The 25,061-nt window shown below is 40.1% G+C and overlaps 1 protein-coding gene across 6 annotated transcripts in view; it reads right to left on the bottom strand.

Annotated features, from left to right (window-relative positions):
* The window catches only part of FUT10 (fucosyltransferase 10), a 238,557-nt gene that overhangs the window by 31,542 nt on the left and 181,954 nt on the right, over positions 1-25,061 (bottom strand). The window lies entirely within an intron of this gene.

Below are 25,061 nucleotides of genomic sequence, written 5' to 3'. Positions count from 1 at the left end.
CGTGTCCCCTGCATCGGCAGGTGGACTCTCAACCACTGCGCCACCGGGGAAGCCCCATTGACCTAATTTTATAGACGGGGAGATTTAGACTCGGTATCACCCACTCAGTTAGTGGCCAGCCTGGATTGGGACTTGGCTCTCCTGGCTCCTGGTCCAACACTTTCCCTCCAACCAAAACTCTCTATTTGCATGGAGTTGAAAAGGGGCTGTCTAAACAATAACAGGAAAACAAGACCCTCAGTCTTTATTTATACATTCAACAGTTATTGGGCCCCTACTGTGTGCATGCCGTGGCCAGGACTGCCTTTGTTGGGGACACAAAGGTGAGACAAGACCCTTAAGGATTTAGAGCCCCAGGGAGATCACTGATTTACATAAAAAAGAATGAAAATGGCAGGTGCTGTCAAAGAGATAAAGGTGATGCCCTACAAGGATTAAGAAAGTATAAGGCATAGATCGTTTTGGTTTTAGGCCAAAAAAATGTGTTAGCATATTAAATAGCATTTCCTATCAAAGTGCCCAGCTACACCCAATACTGGTCACTTTTCACCCATGAAGGCAAATTCCTTTCCTTCCATCCTTTTCCTTTCATTTCGGATATAAAAATTTTACATATCCTTAAATTAAGGCTCAGTTCAAATATCGGTTACTCTTATGTGTTTTTCCTAATCGTCTCAGTCATAAACAGCTTCCAGAAACTCCTGGAGCACTGAGCATTCCCACTACACACATGACGCTTTATTACAGAAAGCCTGATATTGTAGTTATGCATATATAGGTGTTTTGGTCTTGGCCACCTTTCTGACTTCATATCTTAAAACCCTACCATATTCTCTTTACCTTCAATCCAAAATAAATAAATGACTTGAGATTCCCAAGCATCCTATTTACCTCCCATTTTCTTGCCTTTATCCCTACAGTTCTTTCTTTCTGGAATGCCTTTCCTCCTGTTCATCTGCTCAGCATCATTTCCTCCAGCAAACCCTTCCTAAGACCCTACACAATTCCCTAATTCCCTTACACTGCTGGCATGGGGTCTGACAGGAGACAGAGCTGTCTGGTAGGTTACATAGGGGCCAGGAGCCCTGAGACAGATTTCCTCTTACCATTGTCACCCGACAGGAGGTGATGTCCCAGAGGAAAATCCAGAGGTCAAAACCAAAATATGCGGAAAACGGGGCAATCATTACACAGGAGCAGACAGAAAGGAGGAACCAAGGAAAGAGCTGAAGTGGGTGGTTTAGAAACCTTGTAAACCCAAAAGGAAAAATAGCAGAGTGAGAAAATGGTGAGTACCCTGAGGGAAGAGCTTGAAGATCCCTAGAAATGGTTCTCCAGTTTTCAGTCTGAACAGTGTGCTTGAGTTGGAGAACTAAACGGTATGTGCCCTTTTTCTGTCCTTCCTCCCGGATCTACGTTAGGATAACATAATCCTATAACAATCTTGCGAATTTAGAGTTTCCCCAGAGATTCTTGCACTATAACTTTCTTCTCAGTTTTGGCTAACTTCTGTGGCATGAGAGAGGCAAGCAGGTATAGGGAAGTAGCTGGAAGGAAGTTCTTTCTGCCGTGAACAGAAGCGATTGGGGGTGTTCATGCAGTGAATGGGAATAGGCAAAAATTGTGGTATTGAAGTAGGTGATCAGTGGAGTTTGGGTGACAAACCGAGGTGCTTCACAAAAAAATGCATTTACGCTATTAAATTGGAAAGATTAGATTTCTATGGTGTCGATGATATTTCTAAAGTGTAGAGGGGTTTGGGGGAACCTGTCTCTACCTAAACAGTTGAATCACCTGGCATTGCTCTCACAGGATTAACTAAAGGGGAATTCTGCCCCATTCAGTCAACTCGGGAAGGATCAAAATGTTCATGACTTGGAAAAACAACCATCACTGGTCACTGAAGGGCATGTTCAGTTCACACCAGAACTCAACTAGTAGTCGTGCATCTGAAAGACACAGCCCTCCAGCTCAATTCATGTCTCACACTGACAGCTCCACTCACTTCCCCAACTTGTCTGCAATTCCCTCAAGTAAATCTACTGCCAGGCCGCTGATCTGCACTATTTTGATAAAGCCGACTGATTGGGTGCAGACATGCAAAACCTCTAAGGGATTCCCTCTAAAATCAAACTAGGTGCCACTAATGGAAACCAGGGTGCTGAGTAATCCATGAAGGTAGGAGATCTCTTGGGGGAGCTGTCAGAGCTATGAGTTGGAGAGGTTTTGATCTGGCACTCACGTCTACGCCCTGTGCCTCGTGCTGACAGACTAGAATGAGGCTTCTAATGGATTGCTTGTATACCTACATCAAAAGCCAGGAGTGGGTGGGAATATAAGAGACCACCTACAGAAGCCAAGCACAATAAAAATAGAATCTCTGTCGGGACGCAAGCATCAGTACATTTTACAATTCCCTAGGTAATTCCGCTGTGCAAGCAAGGTCGAAGACCACTGGCCTTTCATTTAGTGTATGGAGCTGTGGGGCAGGGCGCTGTGACCTGGAGGGGACGTGAAGGTCAAAGCTAGAAAGCAAAGTCTATGTTTGGTGGTCAATCCAAGGTGCCTGTTCCAAGAGTGTCTGGAAAAGAGTAAGCCCAGTAGGAGGTGTTGCAGAGAGGACAAAAGCAACGCAGCCTGACATTTTCCCAAGACAGAGTGTATTTCCATGTGCTGTCTTTGTACACAGCTGTCACAAGCGCATGTAGCAGCAGAGGACACCGCCAGGCAGTTAGTCCCTCCTTGTTCTGTCTTCCCAATACATTTCATGCTTGCTCGTCTATCCTAAGACCCATCATACTGGATTCTAATTATTTACATGTCTGTCTTTCCTACTAGACTATAAGTTTCTTTCTTAAATCAGAGGCTATTGTCTATTTTTTCAATATCTTTGCCTACCTACAATGTTTCCCAGCTTAATAAATCTTTGTTGAATAAATGAAATTTATTTGTGTGTGTATTACTCTCAGAGCTTTTGCATGCAGTGTTAGGTACTCTCTTTCTCTCGTGCCATTTATAAAACAAGGAATTTGAAACATTTAGATCAAAGGCACAGAAGAAATGACACATGCATTTCTTACTGAGAGGTCTAGAAAATCAGGTAAAAGTCTTCCCTTTAAATAGCTTAGCTCATAAAAGTAAACACATGCCTTGTATCAGAACAGGGAGACATTAAGTTCAGACTAGACATCCTTTGATGCTATGCAGACCCAAAAGTTAAAGAGCAGGCAGGAAGAGATTTTAATTCCCGTCTATGATTTATAATTAATTTATAAGGAAAAAGTTGCATTATTAAAAATGTCTCTAAAAAATTATCTGCTTCAAGAAGGTGGCTACATGATGTAAATGAAAGTGAACAGAGAAATTATTCTAGGTTCAAATATTTCCCAAGGCTGCCTCAGCCATTCTTCTCAGTTGTATTGCTGTTCTGTCAAATAAAACTAACGTATGTTCATAAAAAGAATGACCTGCTTACCTGGTTACTGCTATTAAATTCAAGTGCTTTAATAAAAGAGATTGTGGTACTTCCCTGGTGGCGCAGTGGTTAAGAATCCGCCCGCCAATGCAGGGGATACGGGTTCGATCCCTGGTCTGGGAAGATCCCACATGCCGCGGAGCAACTAAGCCCGTGCGCCACAACTACTGAAGCCCGCGTGCCTAGAGCCCATGCTCCACGACAAGAGAAGCTACCGCAGTGAGAAGCCCGCGCACCGCAACAGGGAGTGGCTCCTGCTCGCCGCAACTAGGGGGAGCCCGCACACAGCAGCGAGGACCCAACACAGCCAAAAATGAATGAATAAATAAATTAAAAAAAAAAAACCTCTATGGAGCTAAAATATAATTTAAAAAAAAAGAATACAAGCAGTGGAGAAGGTAGGTCTGACCCCTGCTTGTATGGAGTTTACACTTGGAGGTGGGGGAGGAGGGAAAAAGAAATTAAGTGAAACAACAAAGAAACCAACAAATGCAAGCTGTAACAAAAGCAACTGAAGGGAAAAAAAACAAGTCCATGAAACACAAAGAGGCCAACTGGTTCAGGAGAATTTGCTGTATAGAGGAACCACTTAAACAGAATGCAGAATAAAAGGAAGCATGTGGGAGAGATGCTGCGGATAGGGCAAGAATGATTACTTCTAGGGGTAGAAAGGCAGCCGGTTACTATGTCCCTGCAGGATGAACAGAGAAAGAGGTCTTCAGATTTATCATGAACAGGGATTAAGATCAGGGGTCCAGGCCAATTCAGGGCTGGGTTATCAGACAGAAATCAGGCCAGAGAAGCTCTGAGGCAGAGGGGAAGAGCAGCTCCAGTTAGAGTCAGTGAGCTTTTGCTGGATCAGAAACTTGAAATAATGACAAGTCTTAGTCCAAAGACACCATCTTGGGATAAACCTTCCTGGACCTTAAAGAGACCAAATCTCTTACGACTTTGATACCCGCATCCAAAGCCCTGTCCTCATCCACACAGAGTCCCTCAGAGCCCAAGCTGGCCAAGACTGTCACATCTCCTCTGCAGATTTGGAGCTCAGCTGAGGAATTCAAGTTCCCTGTTGGCTTGGAAGCGCCGGTCTTGCAGTTCCGTGGACTCTTTCCCATCGTCTTTCTTTGGAGCCCACCATTAACCTTCTTCTTTGGCCCTCCAGCATCCTGTACAGGGGTTCTGACATCAGGGCACTCGATACAGTCTTGTCAAACTAAAGGGAAAGAAGTTCCTAGAGCTGAACTTGCAAAAACTCCCAAAACAACACAAATACGGCAACCCACAGAATGATGTAACAAGTGCCTGCGTATTTCAATGAGGGTTATTTTAAAGCATTCTGTACAGACAAATGGGTGACCTTGGCTGTGCTTGTATGAGGAGATGGGGAGGTTTCATGTATTTAAACACACACTTTTGGCTTTCCTAAGCACCGGAGCACATTTTCTCGGGCTACACTTAGGCAGGGGGTTTCCATGTTTAAGGAATTAGGAATTACTGAAAAGCACTTTGCAAAAACTTGGCAGCACATCCAGAGCCACAGTCTGAATCGGCTTTTTAAACTTCTAATATTTCTTCAGTGTAACCCTCTATGAAAGGAGTGCTCAGGGGAGATCAGAACGCTAAATGGAGTGAGGATTTTGTAATTAAGTAATCAAACCCAGTGAGATAGCAGAATCTAGAAGAAGGAATATTAGAACAGCAGTGAGAAGACCTCTGTTCTATTCTGCTTTTACCACTTTAAAACCCTAAGGCACTGGGTAGCGATTAATCCCTCTGAGTCTCATTTTTCCCATTTATAAAGTGGAGAAAATAATGCCCACTCTTCCCAGACTACTAGCTGGGATAATTATAAGAAATGAATGTGAGTGTGTGTGTGTGTGTGTGTGTGTATACATCAAAAAGTATAAAGGATAATAATAATGGGAATGCTATGAGGAGAACACTGAAGACATTAAAACTTCCTTATGTTAACATTTTCAACTTCAGAGATAAGCAACCCCCTCATACCAGCTCTCCAGGTGATTTTCAGATGCCCTCTGGGCATGACAGATGCCTAAAGCTAATTGTTTCTCTTGTAAACCCTTTCCTGAATTCCACAAAAGTTTGCTTTTCCGGCAATCTCTCTTCAGAGTTCCTTTCTTGACCTGTACAAAGTCATTTTCGTTCTAGATTGTGACTTAAAGCGTTTTCTGCTGCACCTGAGAATCCCACATTTACTTCCAAACTTCTTGCCACAGAGGGCTTCTATCTCTGTAGGTGTGCCTCTAGGTGTCTGGACAAGTTCTGGGAAGCAAGTAGTCCCTCCCAAAGTCACAGCTTCCTCCTGGTTCTACCACGAGGGAAATCTGCCATTCATCTCTGGCCTCTGTATTTCCTGAGTTGGAAGTTAGATCTACCCCACTGCCTCTCAACTAGCTGGGTGGATGGGGTGGGGTGTCACACCTGCAGCCCTTGGATGGCTGCCCACGAGTCTTCTTCACCAGGTAAGGGATGCGCTTTACAGCATATCACTCTTTACAGATGTCCTCTCCTTCAAAAATCTTCCCTCACCATTGTCTATTCCCAAACTAAGTGAATAAGGTACAATTGTCAAAGAACTGCTACTCAAAATTTGCTTTGCTAAATACCACATATGTGTGTTTGTCTTCCATTCTCTTTTATACCTGATTTTATCATACTGGCATCTCATTCCAATATCCTATTGCAGGTGGAAAGGACCATCCCACATTTACCTCTACATTAGATAAGGATATCACACCACGAGCGCTGTGCCATTCAGATTGAAACTCTTGTTCCGTAGTCATCTTTTTCTTTCTCAAATGAGCCCGCAAATTGTGCTACTGAATTGTCAGTGTGAACTTGACTTTAAAGACAAGAAGTTGTGACTGGTCCAAGGTCATCACGTTCTCACATCCATCACAGAGGCAACTGTGCCCTTGATGATGCCTCCCTGTCATGTCTTGAATATAAAAATATCTGATCAATTTGAAAGATGTTAAATAGGAACAATTCTAAGGCCATAATTTTGAATAAAATAGATTTTTAAAATAAATTTATTTATTTATTTTTGGCTGCGTCGGGTCTTCTTTGCTGCGTGCGGGCTTTCTCTAGTTGCGACGAGCAGGGGCTACTCTTCGTTGCAGTGCACGGGCTTCTCATTGCAGTAGCTTCTCTTGTTGCGGAGCATGGGCTCTAGGTGCACGGGCTTCGGTAGCTGTGGCACGTGGGCTCAGTAGCTGTGGCTCATGGGCTCTAGAGCGCAGGCTCAGTAGTTGTGGTGCAAGGGCTTAGTTGCTCCGCAACATGTGGGATCTTCCCAGACCAGGGATCGAACCCGTGTCTCCTGCATTGGCAGGCAGATTCTTAACCACTGCACCACCAGGGAAGTTTTCAAATAAAACTCCCTTTTCCCTCACCGCTCTACTCTCTTCACTTTTGCATACACCGATTTCATCAATATTGCTTTTAAAAACAACCAAATCTTGCCCAGAAATGAAATAATGAATTAAATCTGAATCTGATTATGCCTCTATATCCACCTTCCAAGTTAAGTAAATACAGGGGACTGGAGAACATGTTAAAGGAAACTACAGAAATGTGATCAACAAAATCCACATATGGGAGACTTCACAGGACAAAAGACCTGTTTTCTGGAAAAACAACAACAAAAACAAATAGCAAGAATAAAAAGAAAGAGATTGAGGTGAACTGAACCGCATGAAACCTCATTGAGGTGAACAGCATGAAAGAGATTTTAAGTGATATGTCAGCCAATTGCAAGATATGGACTTTATTTATATCCCAATTCAAACACACCCTGGAAAAAAAATGTGAATCATAGAAATTTGAACACTGCTTCATATTTGATAATATTAACAAAATACTATTATTTGAAGGGTGATAATGCTTTCTGGTGATTATGTTTCTTTAAAAAGCATCCTTATCCTTTAAAGATTCATACTGATATGTTTATGGGTAGAATTACACAATGTTTGATATTTGCTTCATAATAACACAGTGGTAGGGTTAGAGAGAAAACAGGATTGGCCATTGTAAGACAACAGAATATATATGTATTGGTCTCTGCTCCTGGCTCCTGGCACAGAGCTCCTAAAACCCTTGTGATAATACTAGGAGCATCTCTTGTTCTAATATTTGTCTTTGATCCCCATCCCGACACAGGGCTCCTTGATCCCTTGTAAACTTCTAAGCGATAAGAGCACTAGGAGTGTCTCTTTTTTTTTTTTTTACTGAGGTGACCCTGGGTGAGCTCTTGAATGGTTCCTGGATGAGGTCTGGTCACCAGAAAGACCAAGCCATGATCAGAAGCTTGGAGTTTTCAGCCCTATCCCTAATCCTCCAGAGAGGGGAGAGGGGCTGGAAATGGAGTTAATAATTGATCATACTTACGTGAGGAAGCCTCCATAAAATCCCAACAGTACAGGGTCTGGGAGCTTCCAGGTTGACAAACACACGCACACCTGGAGGGTAACATACCCCAACTCCACAGGGACAGAAGCTCCTATGCTTAGCACTCTCCCAGACCTCGCCTTATATATCGCTTCATCTGGCTGTTTATCTGTATCCTTTATCATACCCTTCAATAAACTGGTAAATGTAACTGTTTCCTTGAGTTCTGTGAGCTGCTCTAGCAAATTAATCAAGCCCCAGGAAGGAGCCTTGGAAGCTCTGATCTACAGCTGGTTAGCAGAAGCATAGGTGATAAGCTGGGCTTGCCACAGGCATATGAAGTGAATGGGGCAGTCTTGTGGGACTGAGCCCTCAACCTGTGGGACCTAACACTATCTCCAGGCAGGTAGGATTTGAATTGAGTTAAACTGTAGGACAGCCAGCTGTCACAGAGAAATGCTTGGTATGGGGAAAATCCTCCACATATTTGGCAACCAGAAGTGTCAGAAGTGAAGTGTTCTGGGTGAGTCGTCAAGGAGAAACACACAGTAGGGAAGATCTAGAGTTCTTTCCTACCCAGGAAGAAAAAATCTGAGTTTTTCCGTTATTGCCATGATTTGATCATTGTTGAAGCTGGATGACGGGTACAAGAGGGTTTATTATACTAGTCCTCACATTTGCATACTTTTGAGATTTTCCATGATAAAGTGTTCTTGAAAGCCAGCTGAATAATTTGCTAACCAGATGATTGAATAAACATTCAGCATTTCAGCTGGCTGTGTTGATGGAATGTGGACCTGCTCAGAGTAAGGTGTTCGATTTATGCTTTCCTTTATTTACCAACAGCATAAAAACAAAAAGGTGCAGATGTAGAATGCTAATGGAAGTACTGCAATGTCTTATACCACAGAAGTGACTTGCTTAGTGCTTTACTACAAGGTGAGTGGAGAGAATGCATACCATTGTCCTTTGACTTGGGACAGGGAAGGTTCCTTTCTTCTCTGTAAGAGAGACTAAGAAAAATGCAACGTAACAATCCACTCTGGCTTTGAAGTATGGTGACTTTGCTGTTGTTATTAAGGTCCTTTTGAGAGTGTGTTGGATTCTACACACTATGTGAAGATAAAGTACAGCTAGAATTCATTAAAATGCCATCCAAGCAATGGAAATAGAGCTGAGACTGGGAAGAGATATGAGAAGAACTTCAATAGTTTCTGTAACACTTTATGTCTTTTCAAGTCTGATAGGAAGAAATTTTAGCATTGCTGTTCTCAGTACCAGGTATACAGGTATTTGTTACATGTCTCCATTTTTCTTTTATGTTTAAATATTTTATTATAAAACATACATAAAGTTTTCCTGAATTTGCTTTTTTTTCAGTGATTTTTAAAAATTAATTTACTTATTTATTTTTATTTTTGGTTGCATTGGGTCTTCATTGCTGGGTGCGGGCTTTCTCTAGTTGCGGCGAGCAGGGGCTACTCTTTATTGCAGTGTATGGGCTTCTCATTGCGGTGGCTTCCCTCGCTGTGGAGCATGGGCTCTAGGCACAATAGTTGTGGCACACGGGCTTAGTTGCTCCGTGGTATGTGGGATCTTCCTGGACCAGGGCTCGAACCCGTGTCTCCTGCATTGGCAGGCGGATTCCTAACCACTGCGTCACTAGAGAAGTCTCCTGAATTTGCTTTTACATGAAGCTTGAGACGTGGAACAGTAAATATAATCAGTACAATTTTGCACTCTGGAAGCCAGGATAGACTTTTACATGTATTGTGATTGACAATATCATGGAGAAGCCTCTTTCACTCATCTCACCCCACCCCGCAGTGTTAGCTGCATTGCCTCAAAAGAAGCCAAAGATGTAATCAGATGAATAAATTGCCACGTCTTAAAATGCAAACACTGTTAAGATATTAACTGCCACTCAACTCTTTGTGTAATAACATGCATCCTTCCCGTGGTCCAGCTCATTCATTCCAAACATGAGGACTTGACTCTAAAGAAGCCACAGAGCCCATGTTCTATAGCTCCTCATATACACTGGGCATTGCATGTAGGCTGAATAAATAGTATGTCTCACAAATACATGTGCTATCGTATTTCAAATAGAGAGAGAAAATGTTGGGATTAATAAAATATGAACTTGTTTAAAACCTAATGGAATCTAAAATGTCTTTCAGTCATTATATATTATCTCAATCAATGTGTTAATAAAGGTATGAAACCCATCATGAAGGAAATCAAAATTTGGGAATCCCTCCAAATCATCTGGAAGGACAGTACTTCATTCTTTTTGTTGGTCACATAGTATTCCATGATGTGGATGTACTGTAGTTTAGTCAGCCCTTCCTATATCCATAAGCTTTCTCTTTGGCCACTTGGCTGAAGTTCCTTCGGCCGCTACAAACAATGGTACAGTATACATCCTCTGACACATGACCATACAAATGTGCACTTGTGTTTCTGTGAGGTAGATTCCCAGGAGTGGGATTTCTCAGTTGAAGGGGAAGTGTATTTTAGGTTTTAATAGATGTTTCTATGTTGCCTTCTAGAAAAGCTGCAGAGCTTTGCAACTCCACGGACAACGTACAAGAGAACCCTAGTCTCTGTATCTTCACTAGCAATGGGTTTTATAGCTCTATTTTTAAACTGAATTATAGTTTATTTACAATATTATGTTTAAGGTATACATCACAGTAATTCATTATTTTTGCACACTGTATTCCATTATAGGTTATTACAAGATAATGGGTATAATTCCCTCTGTTATACAGTATATCCGTGTTGCTTATCTATTTTTTATATATAGTAGTTTGTACCTGTTAATCCCATACCCCTAATTTGCCACTCCCCCTTACCCTGTCCCCTGTGGTAACCACAAGTTTGTTACAGCTCTTTTTAATGTCGCCAATTCAATGGATATAAAGTGATATTTCAAATGTTTGTTGATCACTGGGTTTGTTTTTCTGTGAATTTAAAAAATTTTTTTATTTGAACCTTCTCTACATTTTTCTATTATATTGTGGGTCTTTTTCTTGTCACACTATAGGAAATCTCTCTATTACAGAAATTGCCCCATATATGAGGTTGCCCACTCCCACCTCTTAGGTCACCCTCTATCATATCATAAAATCTTATTTTCTCCATAGTAATTACCACGATTTGAAATTATTTTGTTTGGGAATTCCCTGGTGGCCCAGTGGTTAGGACTCTGCGCTCTCACTGCTAAGAGTGCAGGTTCAATCTCCGGTTGGGGAACTAAGATCCCACAAGCTGTGTGGTGCATCCAAAAACAAAAAAATTATTTTGTTAGTTGTTTCTTCACTGTCTCTTTGAACAGAATGTAACTCTATGAAAGCACAAATTTCTCCTTTCCTCTTATATCTCCCTCACCTATGACAGCGTATAACACAAGACAGGCCCTTAACTATATTTATTGAATAAATAAATGAGAAATGGGCAAGAAATTATTGACAGATTCATGCAGACCCAAGGACTAGTGATAAATGTCATAATTATAGCAACCACATACCCCAAATTTTCTGGAACCGTTTTGATTATTTGTTCCCTTAATTATACTTGTGCTTGTCAGACCATGTGCCCTAAGGTTTGATTCATACACCTATGTATAAATTATGCGTGAACATAGATGAGAAAACAATGCATCATCCTTGAGGGATGGTTAGGAATGGGAAAAACAAGAGTGATATTAGGAGTTTGCCACGAGACCAGAAGTAAAGGCATGAAGGCAGATAAAACAGATAGTCAAGGACACAGCCGTGGGAAATCAACAGACATTTATGGATGAACAATTAAAGAATTAAAGAATGCAATGTGTATTTGCATTTGGAACTGAGAAGAATTGTGAATGTGACGATCAGGTTGTAGAAAACACACACGAAGCTGAGGAATTTACACATTTTCTTATAGGAAATGTGGAGTCATCAAAAGTTTTTCAGCGGGGGGTGACATAATCATATTTATGATACAGGAAGAACACTCTGGTGGCAATGCCGTGAATTAATTAGAAGGGGAAGAGAAGTTTTTATTAATCATGGTCCTTCCCACCGTCCTAAAATAACTTGCGCCAGCTAGTCTAAGTGTATTTTATGGACAGCATTTTTAATAGAACTAGCAGGGTCAGCACTTATTTCCCAAATCAGATGACAAGACACTCTAAATTTTAGCCATTAGCTTTTGCTGCACAAATTTTTTTAGCTTAAGAATAAAAACCATAGGAGTTGCATTAATTTCCTCAATGAAGTGGATGCTTACATTGACTGAGAGTGATGTTCATTTTCTGCCAAACTATATCACTCTCCTCTTCTAATCCAAGATTTCTGAAATGCTCCTGAGGAATTTTGTGTGCCAGGTACTGTGTTTGACCTATACCTAGAAATAAGTTTAGTTGGTTAGATTAATATTAGGAAATAGCATTATCTAGTCTTAGCCTGTCACCTTTCTGAGTTAGGGTAAACGTATCTGCATGGTAAAGTTATGTCTATTTAGACCAAGATAAAGGGACATATTTGTCTTCTTGTTTTGTTAGTTTAATAAATCTCAAATCTTTGGCATGAACTTTCCAATCTGGATTAGACATTGATCAACTAAAGTGGTGAAATGGCACGTCTCCCTTGGGATGGGTAGTAGTTCTGTTTGCAAGCATCATTTGATCCTCCTTAAATGACTGAAGAATGGCTCTTCTGACAAGGTAAACCATACTTTATTGAGAGAGTGCAGTCGAGTTAAAAGGACATGACTTTGGGGTCAGATCTTCTTAAATTTAAATCCCTTCTGTGTTACTTAGTAGTTGAGTAATATTCATTCAATACATGGTTGAGAACATGTCTAGACATGAGGGGTTGAAAACTGCCTGTAAGGAGTTAGAAGTCTAGTAAGAGAGAAGGACAAGGAAATCAACCTTGTACGTAGAATAGAGGAATGAACTGGGAGCAATGGTGACACAAACAAGAAGGTAACCAGAGAAGGCTGCTAAGCAAAACGGCACCCCAGACCAAAGGAACATAAAGAACAAAAGTGTAAAGGCATGCCTAGGAACGGTGTGTTTGGTGACCCCCAAAACCGTGAGGCCTGCCTTATTTATATACAAACAACTTGTCTGTTTTCACCACTGTCATGGCCGGCACCTAAGACTGGTTCTGATACACAGTTGGAGCACAATAAATATTTGGTGAAATAATATGAGAAGTAAAAGATGTGCTGAAAAGAGTGAGAGATAAAGCTAGAAAAACAGGCAGAGGACACATTATGGCTGGGCTTCAATTTCAAGATGAGACGTTTGGATTTCTGTTCTGTATCTGAATACTTTCCAACCTTAGCTGAGGATTACACTTGTCTGAATTCTGGATCACCTGTTAAAAATACAGACTCCAGAATTCTCCTCAGAACTGAACCCAAATCTCTAGAAAAGAAGCGTGGGTGTCTGTCTTTTACCAGATTTTCATGGGATGTAAGTATTCTAATGACCTGGGTGTTCGAAGACACTGGATGAGGCAAAAGAGTCTGAGGGCCTGAACCAAAGACAATAGTAGATCAATAGAGGAAATGAGAAAATAAATATGTATAGTCTATGCTAATTAGGTTGATCTGTCAAGACCCAGTGATCATGGGAGAATAACCAGAGGGGCATCTACGATTCTGATTTGAGTCCCTAGGTTACATTGTTGAGAAATACAATAAAGAACGCCTGAAGAAAAACTAGCCTGGAAGAGGAGATAATGGATTTTAGACAAATTTAAAGTGCTTACTGTCAAACCACGGGTAAGGTGCAGAAGGTAAGAGAAAAATGGAACTGGATCTTAAGAGAAAAGTCTAAGCTTGAGTTATACAATGGGATAACATTTAAAAGACGTCAATCTGTTCAGATTGTCCCAGTAATTCACGCTATGAAATCTGTCATATGACATAGCTCCAGGGGCGTACTGGCAAATGTTTACCAACTGGCTCTCAGGGGGTGAGAGTGGGGGAGCCCTGATTTGTCGAATTCACTATGGCAGATTTCAAGCTACCAAACACATCACTGAACATGAGGTTAGGGAGAAAAGTGCACAGTTGGTTCTCACCACCAGTGGAAGCTGGCCCCAGCACACCATGATTGCATAGTCCCCCTCTGCCCCCCAGAAATTCGCTTATAATTTCCTGTGGGTCACTTTCCCTAATAAGTCCTTACTCCAGTAAAAAAAATTCCCATCCTAGCACTAAACACAATACTATTTTTAAAAAGTCAACTCAGTACATTCAGATAAAGACATTTCTTCCCCAAACATCCCATCTGTTCTTCACAGCCCTCCCTAGGTTGCCGCACTCTGTCCAGGTGTATCGTAATCCCATCAGAGCTGGTTCCTCTTTAAGTCTTTGGCCTCTCCAACCACCATCAAAGGAATTAAGTGGCCACTGTAGAGCCGCTGATTTAGGGGCCAAGTGCTAGGATTGTTGGATTCCGGTGGCTAGCGACTAGCTAGGCTTACAATTCCTAGGTTCCTCTCATCTGTTTCACTCGCATTTGCATCTTTGTTCTGCTGAAAACATTCCGCATCGTTCACTTCCCTCCTACTATGCAGTCTGGCAAAGAAGCTTTTGTAATCGCTTCCTGAAGGGTGGGGGAGGAGATTGGGATCCAACAAGAATTCAATAACCATCTCCGCTTGTAACTAGTTCATGCTTATAAGGAGACTGCAACTCTCTCTGGCGTTATGTGGCAGAACAGTCAGAATAAGTCTGAGGTGTACCAGAATCTCAGAGCACACTATCTCCACACTGTTTGTCTTTAGGACACAGGTGACAGATTACGTTGTGACCTCCCCAGTTGTTTTATCTTCACTTGAGTGCTTGTTGTGTGATAGACTAATTTTCTTTCAGCATTGTAAAGATGGCATTTCTTTTATTTTTTTAATCTAACTTGCATCATTTCTTTTAAGACACCAGCTAACAGACTATTGATCCTTTTAAAAGTGTCATTTTTTTTGTCTAGCAATTTTTGAGATTTTCTCTTTGTCATGGTTTCAGCCGCCTTATTTTGAGGCACCTCTGTGTGTTTTTCTTAGTATTTATCCCGCTTGTGGTTCTAAGTACTTCTTGAATCTATTGCTTAATTTCTTCCATCAGTTTTGGGAAATAGTCAGCATTAGCCAGCCCTTTGACCACTGCTTCTGTCCCGTTAGCTTCCTCTGCCCCATATGTGACTCTATCCTTATGTCAGACTCTTACTCTCCCATGGATCGCTTATGCATTTTTTGGAAATCTCAATGTCTTCCTTTCTCTATTCTTTGTTCTTGAGATTTTCCTTCTGGCCTTCTTCCAATTTATTAACTCATTCTTCTATGTATCTAATCTTATATTAAACTTACCTATTAAGAACTTAGCTTCCGTGACTGTGATTTTCAATTTTATAATATCAGTTGATTTAATTTTAAAAATTGATCCCTATTCTCTGCTGATACTCTCCAGCTTGTCATCTATCTTCTTGAACATATTTGTCGTAGTTACTTTAGCATCTATATCTGATAAGTCTGATAACTGGATCAACTGTGGGTCTGTATGCGTTATGTGTATCGATTTTTGTCATCTCTGATTTTGATAATTTATAATTTTTACTGATGCATATTATTGGCTACATTTTATTAAATGACATCGTGTCATGAAAAAATGTAGAGATTGTGGACGGTATTATCGTCTACCTGAGAGGATTTATGTTAACTTTGGGCAAAAATTTGAGTAGGAGCAGCTGATCTTACTCTGTCTGATCAGAAATAACTTATTCAAGACTGGATTTCGGTCTCTGAAAAGCCTATTTTGGGTTCTCCATTACTCCTAGGATGTAGACCTTCAGGAGTTTTAACTGAAAGCTTGGTAAGTTTACAGGGACCCTGAACTCTAAATATTGTCTCCCTAGCACTATGAGGCTGAAAAATACATCTGCTTAGCTTCCTGGCCTCTCAGCCCTTAACCTCTTATGAAGAGACATATGCTTTGGTGGGAAAAAGTAGTGCAGAATATCAGACTCCCTCTTTTGCGTTTTTCTTCACTCGGGGATCTTGGGTCACCAAATCCTTGTAATCTCTCATCTCCGATGTCCCCTCTGCTCCATGAGGCCAAGGAAAGTTCTAATTAGCTTCTTTGCCTTTTGCCGCCTAACTCCTTGATGAGCTGCTGAGCTTTTTACATCATGCAGTTTATGAATCAACACATAAGAGGAATAATGACATAAAATTCTGCCCTTGTCTCAGTAAATTATCTTCTCTCTGAGATCTCAGTAAAGCAAGTCGTGGATGCATTGACAGCTCTCAGATGCCTTAGAGTTGATTTTCTTCTGTGTTTTATCCAGGTTTTCTAGTCGTTCTCTGAAGAAGGTTGTTTGGGTATAAACTATTTCATCGTATCCAGAAGCAGAAGCCCAAGACAGTGAAAGGGAGCTGCAGTCTAGATATACATTGAAGGTCAAAACAAAGGACTTGCTCTTTCACATAAACTGAAGTATGAGAGGTGAATTAAGGGCTATATGAAGGCCGTTGGCCTCAGCTACTGGAAGGGCTGCGTTGTAATTTATGGATATGGGAAAAGCACATGAGAAGAAGGCTTGTCAGGGGAGTATCAGGAGTACATTTTGTGATGGCTGCTAAAAAAATAAAGAGAAGATTCCAGAAGGCATTTTGGTATATGAGTCTGGAGTTCAGAGAAGAGGTACAGGGTGGGGATATAAATCTAGAAATCGTGAGCATATGTTTGGCATTTAAAACCAAGAGAGTAGGTGAGGTCACCAAACGTATGAGTATAGATAGAAAAGAAAAAAAGATGTAAAGAGTAAGTCTGGGGAACACTAACATTTATGTAAATGTCAGGGAGATGAGGAGAGACCAGCAAAGGAAAGTAAGAACTTAAAACGAGAGACTAAAGAAAACCCAGGTGAGTGAGATGTCCTGGAATCCAAATGGAGCAGCTATTCCAAGGAAACCATAGTAAATCATGCGTCAAGTACTACTGGAGGACAAAATAAGACTGAAAAACAACCACTGGGTAAGCAACGTAGAGTCCTTAGTGATATTTATGAGAGTCATTTTAGAGGAGAGGTGTAAAAGTCTGATTGCAATGAGTTCAAGATACAATGGGAGGAGAATTTTTTCCCAAGTAAGTTACATCAGGGAATTAGTTCTTGCTGTTTATCTTATTGGAGTTCACAGAAAAATATCTCATCTAAAATTCATCTGATTTCCTAGAACAGATTGACATGATTCATGTAATCTCATCAGTGATTCTTTTTTTGAAATTTTTATTGGAGTATAGTTGATGTACAATGTTGTGTTAGTTTCAGGTGTACAGCGAAGTGAACCAGTTTTTTATATATATAATATATATATATATATATATATATCTCCATTATTTTTCAGATTCTTTTCCCATATACGTTATTACAGAATGTTGAGTAGAGTTCCCTGTGCTATACAGTAGGTCCTTGTTGTTTATCTATTTTATATACAATAGCGTGTATCTGTTACTCAGCCATAAAAAAGAACGAAATAATGCCATTTGCAGCAACATAGATGAGCCTAGAGGTTATCTTACTAAGGGAAGTAAGTCAGACAGAGAAAGACAAATATCAGTATTACATAACTCATCACTGATTCTTTAAGCATACCTCCTTTAATGCTATCTTCAGGATCTGTTCATGGCTGAAGATCATTTTTGCCCTAAAATAGTTAATAATCAAATGTCTGATGTAAAGATTTCATATTGTCTCCATACCCCCCAAACTATTATCTGGGCCCTTAGGCAATATTGTGCAGTGATGAAAAGAAAGGAACTTCTAGAACATGTACTACAATAAACACTTGTCCTGGGAGGCTCCTTAACAGTTACTTCTGCTTTCCCAATTCTGGACTTGCAATATTTCCATGGACTATTCCAGCCAAAATTCAAAGATATCCCTGCAATGAGACTAGCACACCCTGAGGAAACACACACACACACATACACACACACACCCCACACCTTCTAGTGGTCACTTCTGAAACTATAATATTCACCCTAAACAAACTTCAGAGCTCAGGCCCACACAAAAGGAGTTCTTGTGAACCTTGGAAGGAGAGGGGTATCCTTGAACCTAACACTCTGGCACATGGATCATACTCTGCCCTTCCTCCTCTAGACAATATTTATTTTCTCAAAAATACTGAATTAGGCAAACTCATTGATTTATTTTCATGCCCACCCTTCTTCAGATATCTCTCTTGAAATCCCAGAGGACTCCACCACTAAAAGAACCTCCCAGACCACCACCAGCATTATCCTCCTTGTAAACATCTGACTCAGTATTTTGAATCCCTTCCGGGTTAGAGGTCATGCTGGAGATGGGAGTAAGAAATTGCGTTCATTCCGTCTCTAACAACAAAGATGTCACTTTAAGTGATTACTCTCCATCTTCACAATGTGTGGTGTGGTGTATTATTCAGGACATGCTGCCCGCTGGAAAAAAACACCCGCAAAATCGCAGTGACTGAACATGATCAAGGTATTTTCTTGCTGATATAAATTCCAAGGTAAACATTCCTGGCCAGGTGATTCTCCAAGCAGCACCTCAGGAACCAGGCTACTTCCATCCTGTGGCTTCAAGGTAGCCCTGACAGATAAAAGAAGGGGATGAGGAGTTGCACAAAGGGTTCTGTGGCCAGTCCTGGAAGTGGCATGCATCACTTCTACAACATATAATTGACCAACAGTGGCCCGCACTATCTTAATCTAACTTCAAGAGAAATAGAGAAATGCAATCTTTTCTGTGCTCAGGAAGAGAGAGATGATTGCTGAGCATCTAGTCAGTCTCTGCCAGACTTCCTCTGGCCACCAGATTCTCAGCTCACTCTTGCCCCTACATACAAAGCACACTCACCCTCTCACCAACGAAGACCCCAAAGTCACACCCAATCACTACATCTAGGTGAGCTTGGATCTCCAGGTGATGCACAGTTCTTCCAATAGGGCTATTTATGGCTCCTTGTGTTCTGATGGTCTATGAATTAAAAGATAAGTTATCTGCCCACCACCACACACACAGCCAGTACACAACAGTGTAACAGAGCCAAGATAACAGTAATAAACAGCCCCATTTACAAAGGGAACACATGGAAAAGCCTAGAAGTCAATGGTCTACAGCAATACTGAAGTCATTCTGGGCAGAAAATGTGAAGGATTCCAAAATGGTGATAGGAAAAGTTGTTTGATAAGGTTTTTCTTGTGTTCTCCAAGAGGAATACCACTGTCCATCCTTCTTTGTGGCCCTGCTTCTTTCCTCTGTGACCTTCACCTTGTCCGCTATCCTTTTTGGCCACATGTGAAGTGGGAGAGAGGGGGCATGTCTTTGGGAATGCTGGAAGTTAGCCTCCCTCATGCTTACAGAAGTGTGGAGTCCCAGTGGTTGTTTGAAGTCTAAAGCGGTCAAATCAGGGTTGTTTTTTTTTTAAATTTGTTTAGCGTGTGGCTTATTTGGAAATAAAAATTCCTCAAAAACTTAATAGGCTTCTTCTTTTTCCATTACACATATTTTCTTTGCCCTAAACAGCACCTTTTCTGATCAAAGTTTTTGTCTTGTATGGAAACCCAATCTCTTATTCCTCAAGAGATATTAAAGTCCTTGAAAGTTTTCAAAAACAAAAAAAAAAACAAAAAACTTAATAGGCTTCTGACCAATTTGCTTCCCAGCAGTTGTAAGTGCCAGAAACTACATTCAAAGATCTTCCCTAGACATAATTCCCAAATACATTTTATCTCTCTGCTTCTTTGCCACCGTAAGAATCTCTCAATTTAATAATAGCTACTTGAGGCTATAACTTTTAAGGAGAATACCCTGTCCTTAAACTGATCTTTTTTTGTGAATCATTTTATTCACCTGAAAAGATTTACTGGACTGCTAGTGCTTAAAGTTTGTTTTTTTTTTTAATTTCATTTTTCACGGTTTAGAGTCTACAAACAGCTGACTTTTCAACTCTGCAAAACTGAATTTCCAGACTCTCTCTATTCCCTTTCATTTATGCTTGCAAACTAACCATCTATTTTTCAAGCATTTTCTTGGCCAAACGCAGCCAATAAAAACCACACTCCACTAGAGTTATATTTCTCAATTCTTCACCTGGAGTTCAATTTCAATAGGCACGTGTTACCTTCCAAGTGTTCACAGGAAAATGTTTTACCAAATGTCTTGCCACCGCATAACAAGGTTACCACTTTCCCAGCTGTCAGTTTCAGTTTCTTTACTGACCACAGCCAATCACTAAGCTAATAACATAGATTTCATATTTTTGTTATGAAAGGACTCCACTTCAACATATAAATATTTGTACTTGAATAGGTTAACTGCTGTAGCAGACAATCTAAAATCTTACTGGCTTAATGCAATTAAAAAATTTTTTTAATTCAAGTTCAGTGCAAATATTCCTGGTTTGGTGGTTCTCTTGAGTTGTTCTCTTGCAAGTTGTGCCTTAGTAACACAAGTGCTTCTATCTTATGGCTTTGCCATTTTACAAATTCAAGGTAATCCTGGAATAATCCAGTCCTCAGATGGGGTAAGAGAGAGGAGTGTAACTCAGAGGATTTATGACCATGCCTAAAAGTTATACACATCAATTCTGTACACATTTCTTTTTCCAGCCCCAGCCTAACAGCAAAGAAAGCTTGGAAATAAAGTCTACCCATGTTCCCAGGAAGAGGAGATAGAACTGGTGAGCGTCTAGCCAGCTTTGAAGTAAATGCAGCTAGAACCAGAGATTATCCTAATATTGGAAAGTAAAAATTATCCAATTCTAAAATATGCAACAGAGACATATAGAAAAACCCAACCTGAATCCTGAAAATGTACCTATTTTATTTTATTTTATCATTTTTCAAAAAATTTTTGGCCACACCACACAGCTTATAGGATCTTGGTTCCCCAACCAAGGACTGAACCTGGGCCATGGCACTGAAAGCACTGAGTCCTAACCACTGGACTGCCAGGGAATTAATTCACTGTACCTCATTCATATATTAGCTAAAATGCATTGAGAATTTACTATTTCTCAGGCATTCTTCCAACTGTTTTATAATTATTAAATCATTAGTCTTTAAGATAAGCCTACGAGGTGGATGCTATTATAATGCCCATTGTATAGATGAGGAAACTGAGGCACAAATGGATTGGGAAACTTACCCAAAGTCTCACAGGTTGTAAGTGGGAGGAACAGAATTTGATCCCAGGCAGCCTGGTTCTAGAGCACAGACTCACCCATTACACTGCTTGGCCCTTTCTGATTTATTCACGAACTTCTCAGTTTAATACACTACTGCCTAAGGGCATATTCTCTCTTCCCCTCCTCCACCCAGGATGCCATTCCCAGTCTTGTTTGTACACTTGTCCCCACTGATTCTGTAGAACCTACTCATAATGTATACTTGTACCATCCTATAACTGTGTTAGTGGAAATTTGGGGAACAGAGATCATCATCCAGTCTATAGAGTGATAAGAGAAGAGGACAAAGGGCAAATTCAAGAATTTGCACATACATTTAGAGGGTAGTAAGAAGAAAAAGCCAGCCCATACCTGACATTTGCCAGGTCTGGGGCAAAAGTCCAAAGGCCCACTTTCTATAGGTTTAAGACTTAAAAGTTATACATAGAATGAACACAGTGTTAAATAAAATACATTGATTCTCCTACCTTGAAAAATATATTATCATAACATTCCAGAATGCTAGATTGAATTTAGAATTCTTGGACTGGAAATTCCATGCCAGAATGTGGTGCTTGGGGAGAAGCTGGCCCCTGATGTTCCACCTCCCTTCTTTTCCCACTCTGGATCCATCTTATACCACAAGGGGCCTCTGAGGCATATAGGTGGATATTTGGGCTTCGACCGCATCATCCCAGCAAATAGCCCCTCCTAGGTCCTCCATCAAGAGAATGACTCAGGGAAAGGCCAGGCTAGAAGCCAGCTTGTGCTGTCCAAATAGGAAACTCCTGGGCTCTGATGATCAAGAATATGGTCTAGATGGAAGGAGAACACAGGTTTTGGGTGGGAATATCCTTTTTGCCCCACAGAATCCTCACACTGTAGGGAAGGGCACTGCCATAGAAGGGCCAGAGCAGGACTACTCTCTGCAGAGTAGGACTGAAATCCTTGATTTTGCCTCTGACCATGAAGGAGTGACTGGAGTTGAATTTATTCTCCGGCCTCCAGCAGGACACTTGGATTACAAATAATGTTAAAGGAAGTCCTTTAGGCATAAGAAAAATACCAGCTGATGATTTAAACTACACAGGAATGAAGAATGCCAGAAATGATAAATATGTGGGGAAATATAAAGTATATTTTTCTCATTTTTAATCCTTTGAAATGTAATTGACTAGCTAAAGATATACCATGAAAACACTAATCTACAAAAAGCTGGAGTGGCTATATTAATATCAGAAGAAGATTTCAAAACAAAAATATATTGTCAGGAATAAAGAGAAACATTTCATAATAATAAAGGCACTAATACATGCAGAGGACATAACAATCCTAAACTTTTATGTACCATTATTAATAACAGAGCTTCAAAATACATAAAACAAAATTGGTAGCACTAAAAGGGGAAACAAACAAATCCACAGTAATAGAACTGTAAAGAGAAATAAAATCATATTTATATTAGCAGATCACAACATTTCTCTATTAGCAATTGATGGACAAGTAGATGAAAAATCAGCCAGAATATAAAACACCTGAATTATCACTTCAACCAACTTTACCTAATTGACATTTATGAAACACTCCACATAGCGTCAGAATACACATTCTTTTCCAGTGAACATGGAACGTTCACCAAAATAAACCATATTCTAGATCACAAAACAAGCCTCAAAAAATTTAAAGGGATTAAAATCACACAAAAGTATCTTCTCTGACCATAACCAAGTTAAACTAAAAATGTCTAACAAAAAGATATCTGGAAAATCCCCTAAATAACACAGAAATCGAATAACACACCTCTAAATAACACATCAAGAAAAAAATATCACAAGAGAAATTTAAATTTAAACTGAATGAAAATGCAAAAATGTATGAGATGCAGCTAAAGCAACATTTAGAGGATTTTTAACATTAAATGGTTATATTAGAAAAGAATGTGTCAAATCAACGATTTAAGATTCCACTTTGAAAAACTAGACAAGATAGATCAATGCAACAGAAGAGAGGCCAGAAATAGATCCACATATTTTTGGTCAATTGTTTTTTCACAAAGATACCCAAGTAATTCAATTCAGAAAGAACAGGCTTTTCATCTGATGGAGCTGGAACTATTGGATATCCATACATTAAAAAAAAAAAAATTAAGCTTGATTCCTAACTCTCACTCTATATACAACTTAATTTAAAATGAATCATAGACCTAAATATTGGACCTAAAACTCTAAAACTTCTAGAAGAAAATGTAGGAAAATACCTTGTATCTAGAATACTTAAAAACTCGTACAAATCAACAAAACAAAGAGAACAGCCCAACTTAAGAAATGAGCAAAAGATTTAAACAGGACATATCACAGAAGAAAGACAAATATGCACATGAAAGGGTGCTTGGCTTCATTAGCCATCAGGGAAAGGCAAATTAAAAACCAGAAAGAGTTACCACTACACATCCACTAGCACAGCTTAAATTTTCAAAAGACTAAGTGCTGGCAACAATGTGGAGCTATGGGGACTTCCCTGGTGGTCCAGTGGTTAAGACTCTGTGCTCCCAATGCAGGGGGCATGGGTTCGATCCCTGGTCAAGGAACCAAGATCCCGCATGCCAAAAAAACAACAAACAAACAAACAAGACAAAGAAAGGGAGTTAAAGAATGTGGAGCTATGACTTGTTTATGGTTTCCTTTGCTGTGCAAAAGCTTTTAAGTTTAATTAAGTCCCATTTTTTAACTTTTGTTTTAATTTCAGTTACTCTAGGAAGTGGGTCAAAAAAGATCTTGTGGTTTATGTCAAAGAGTGTTTTTCCTATGTTTTCCTCTAAGAGTTTTATAGTGTCTGGTCTTACATTTAAGTCTTTAATCCATTTGGAGTTTATTTTGTGTATGGTGTTAGGGAGTGTTCTAATTTCATTCTTTTACATGTAGCTGTCCAGTTTTCCCAGAACCACTTATTGAAGAGGCTGTCTTTTCTCCATTGTATGTTCTTATCTCCTTTGTCATAAATTAGGTACCCATACGTGCATGGGTTTATCTCTGGGCATTCTATACCATTGATCAGAGTGAAGTAAGTCAGAAAGAGAAAAACAAATACCACATGTTAACGCATACATAAGGAATCTTAAAAAAAAAAATGGTACTGATGAACCTAGTTGCAGGGCAGGAATAAAGATGTAGACACAGAGAATGGACTTGAAGACACAGGGTGCGAGGGGGAAGCTGGGGCAAAGTGAGAGTAGCATCGACATGTATACACTACCGAATGTAAAATAGTTGGATGGTGGGAAGCAGCTGCGTAGCACAGCGAGACCAGCTCGGTGCTTTGCAATGACTTAGACGGGTTGGGTAGGGAGGATGGGAGGGAGGCTCAAGGAGGGGATATGGGGACATATGTATGCATATGGCTGATTCACTTTGTTGTACAACAGAAACTAACATAGTATTGTGAAGCAATTATACTCCAATAAAAATTATTTAAAAAAAAAAAGAATGTGGAGGTATGGAAACTGTCATAGACTGCTCAGGAATGGAAAAGGGTGTAACCACTTTGGAAAACGGTTTGGCATTTTCTTATAAACTTAAACATCTACTTACCATAAGATCCAAATATCCCACTTTGAGATATTTACTCCATAGAAAATTATTTTTCATTTTTACTGGAATATAGTTGATTTATTGTACAATGTTGTGTAATGTCAGGTGTACAGCAAAGTGAATCAGTTATACTCTATTTTTTTAGATTCTTTTCCCATATAGGTTGTTACAGAGTACTGAGTAGAGTGCCCTGTGCTATACAGTAAGTTCTTATTGGTTATCTATTTTATATATAGTAGTGTGTATATGTCAATCCCAGTCTCCCAATTCATCCCTCCCCTCCCTTATCCCCAGGTAAACCCCATAGAAACTAAGACGTATGTCCACACAAGGACTTGTATTCAAATGTTTATAGCAGTTTTATTCCTAACAGCT

This window comes from Pseudorca crassidens, chromosome 21 (assembly GCF_039906515.1).
Source record: "Pseudorca crassidens isolate mPseCra1 chromosome 21, mPseCra1.hap1, whole genome shotgun sequence".
NCBI classification, from domain to species: Eukaryota; Metazoa; Chordata; class Mammalia; order Artiodactyla; family Delphinidae; genus Pseudorca; species Pseudorca crassidens.
Note: the sequence above shows the minus strand (reverse complement) of the source record. Positions and strands in the feature narration are given on the sequence as shown.